The sequence below is a fragment of the Nelumbo nucifera genome, chromosome 1, assembly GCF_055504915.1.
Source record: "Nelumbo nucifera cultivar China Antique chromosome 1, China Antique-T2T, whole genome shotgun sequence".
Classification (NCBI taxonomy): domain Eukaryota; kingdom Viridiplantae; phylum Streptophyta; class Magnoliopsida; order Proteales; family Nelumbonaceae; genus Nelumbo; species Nelumbo nucifera.
The window spans coordinates 177,140,192-177,143,719 of record NC_142649.1 but is presented as its reverse complement, the minus strand read 5'-3'; the positions used below and the strand labels follow the sequence as shown (position 1 = coordinate 177,143,719).

Here is a 3,528-nt window from a genome sequence, read left to right as displayed (position 1 = left end):
ATAATGGGATACAAGGGCAAGGTTTTGTATCCTCTCTCAACCCGGCCAATTATACCTGCACATTAGGTATAATTGGGTTCAGGTACCGGGTACCCTAAGGTCAAAACCCAAACCCGGCCACCCAAAACCTTACAGGATTTTAATCCAAACCCATCCCAAACTCTATAGGGTTTTGATAAATGGAGACCCTAAAATTCCTGCAAAATTGCCATCCCTACTCCACCCCCAAAAGATTTTACTAGTGAAGAAGCACTAGAAAGGTCTAAACTGTGAAAATTATTTCCTTTGCAAGACATTAAAAAATAATAACAGAAAAAATTATACACTTTCATTTATTAAGAAAGAATAGGAGAGAAACAACTTATTAAGATAACATTGAATACAATATCATATGTTCAAAACAAATAATAAGTAATAAGGTTAATTTGCGCACTGAATATGCAACATTAAGCCTTTTATTTCTTGTTTGTAGCCTTGTAACCGGCCTCACCCAATTCCTTAGCTATAAAAGAGTAGAAAAGATTGGACCAGTGAAAACATGCATCACTAATTCCCTTTTCTCTTTTACCAAGCTGTCACTGCTGGAATGCTTTGCTCATTTCTGAAGAAATTCCCTGGGTCGACCTTGCTCTTCACATATACTAATCTGTCGAAGTTGTTCTTGAAATACTTGTGACCCCAAATACTAGCCTGTAAGTAGCTTGTATTGCCTTTGTTGTTTGTTCCAATGTCAAGATCTATGTAGTTGAGATATGCTTCCCTTGGGAACTTGGAGACATAAGGAGTCATGTATTTATACAACTCTCTGATCCAATTGATGTGCCTCTTGATTTCTTGAGTCCCATTTTGTCTCCAGTTCACAGTGTACTGAATTTTGTATATGTTCCCTTTTCTGTGTGGGAAGGGAATTGCAGACTCTGATATCTCACTCATCCTTCCTCCATAGGGATTTAGATTCATCACAGGAATCTCCATCTGAAGAAACCTTTTCCACAATCCTTCGAACACAAATTCAGGAATTGGTTCCTTGACATAGTCGGATTTCACCTTGTAGGTTCTCTTGTCCTGCAGAGTCCTGTTGAGTAAGACATCTATGGTACTATTTGGGAACCCCCCAATATTCTTGATGGCATCGATCCAGCTCATTTCAGTACAATCCTCTCGTTGCAAACCCAGCTCTGGGAAGCTCTTGTTCATCAGAGGGAGGAGTTTGTCAATAGTACCAAGGTACAAAGATCTGAATGTAACTTTTATTGTTTTACCTCCTGAACTGGTGTTTGTGAGCGCAAGATTTGCTCTTATGAATAGATCTTCATCAACCTTATCGGCGATGTATTGCCACCTGTGGACGAGCTTCGTCCCTCCTTCTTCAATTGTCCTGGAAGGATTGAAAACAGTAACAACTGGTGGAACTGGAACCAAATTCACTTTCCACCATAGAATGATTCCAAAGCTTGCTGCACCTCCTCCTCTGATAGCCCAGAACAGATCTTCTCCCATGGTTTCTCTGTTGAGAATTTTGCCATTTGCATCAACCATGTGTGCATCAATGACATGATCAGCTCCAAGGCCATATTTTCTCAACATGAAACCATACCCACCTCCGCCCAAGAACCCGGAAACGCCTACAGTGGAACAAACCCCACCTGGGAAGCCATGGACATTACTCTTCTCTGCAATTCTGTAGTAAAGTTCGCCTAAGGTCGCACCAGCCTGAACCCATGCACTGTTGTTTTCTATATCCACAGTGATGGTTTTAAGATTGGACATGTCAACAATGACGAATGGGACTTCAGCCCTGTATGAGAGGCCCTCGTAGTCATGGCCTCCGCCCCGTATTCTGATCTCCAACCCATTCTCTTTTGCACAGATAACAGCTGCTTGGACGTGGGATTCGTTCAAAGGAGTAATAATAAACACAGGTTTTGGAGTGTCAGACTGCAGGAACCTGAGATTTTGTAAAGTAGAGGTATAGATGGATTGATAAGAGGAGTTGCTGGAGGAATAAACCACAGCGGAGATTGGAGAGGAAGGATTAGAACGAAGGGAAAGGCATTGAAGAAAGCTCTCCTCCACTGAGGCTGAGGAGGTTGCCCATTGAACCAACACAAGGATTGAAAGTAAGGAAAGTATTGCAGAAGTCAATGAACTCCCCTCCATATTTTTGTGTGGGAAGTAAGATTATTGATTTGCCTATTTATAATTTCTTTCTGGGTCTTCATCAAAACCTTTGATCGTTATCTCTGATGCAAAGCACCAGAAGGAGAACATAAAAAGTCAAAGTTGGATTTTCTATATTGGTCTGCTCATTTGGTTGACATTTGACTTTTTATTAGTATTTTTATCATGTTATTTCACGACTTCACCTAGAACAAATGACGGCATTTTATGACCTTTACGGCTCTACTGAGAATTGAGAAATCCATTGGTTTGAGTTTGGATGGGGTAATTCTTAATTAACTTCGCCCAGAGCCCTTGATCGGTCTGGTTCACTATAGAATGTTCCACAAGGCACGAGGCCAAGCTTTTAGAGGATGGGGACCCACAAAAGAACCAGCAACAGCACTAAACCGGTTAGATGACTTTTAATTAGCAGTGATTCTCATTGGGTTAATTATTTTGGAGCTAGCTTCTTCTGTTTTTAAAACTGATCAAGAAGCTTTTCTTCAACTATTGGGGTCATGGCTGAACTGGCCTGAGAGACACGTGGCCACTCAGTATCACCCAGTCACGTAGGCATAGCTCGGCCACGTTGGCCCAGTTCGATCGAACTATGTTATTATTGTGGCCCCCCGTTTCATCCCTCCAGTCATGTCAGCTACACACCCCACGGATAAGTTTAACCGCAGATAAGGGGGTGGGAAGACAACTCCGCCGAGTAGTAAGACTCTACCCCGGTAACCTCGGTAGAGAGCTCCATCCCGATCTCCCCTGAAGCCTAATCCGACCAAGAGACGAAACCCCGACTATAAAAAGGTGCTCCATGCTCAAGGTAAGGGATTCAGACCTCTACCACTCACATTGTTATCTGCTCGGACCAACAACCTCATTGCTCGGCCCGACCATCCACCACCCTCTCGCTGACTTGAGCGTCAGAGTGTCTACCTGAGGACAACTCCTCGGGTCTCTGACTTCTTCTCTTGATCACAAGTTACATAACGCGCACTATCCTTATAAGCTTGACACCACCCAGTCAGTAAGGATTATCTAGTTGCTCTCCTCAGTTTGTACACCACCTCGAATTGAGCAGCATCATCAACCATCCCTATAAGTATAACAAAATATTTGAACATATATATGACAATTTATAGCCCACCTAATTTCGTTGATACAACGCACAAAATGGTAGGTTTTGACTCTTGGTGATTAAGACAAGGAGGCACTCTATTTACTTCATGGACTGAATCCACATATATGCCAATCCTCTCTCTTAAAACCCAATATATATTTTTCTATATTGGTGTGCAATTATCTGGGTCTAGAAAACCCAAAACTAACACAAATACTCCCATTTTATAGTCAGCTTCA

General features: G+C 42.1%; 1 pseudogene across 1 annotated transcript; it reads right to left on the bottom strand.

The window, feature by feature from the left end:
• Positions 1 to 306: 306 nt before the first annotated feature.
• On the bottom strand, positions 307 to 2,191 carry LOC104600405 (tetrahydroberberine oxidase pseudogene; annotated as a pseudogene). Its single transcript, XR_016080713.1, has one exon. The product of XR_016080713.1 is annotated as a tetrahydroberberine oxidase pseudogene (transcript).
• Positions 2,192 to 3,528: the final 1,337 nt, after the last annotated feature.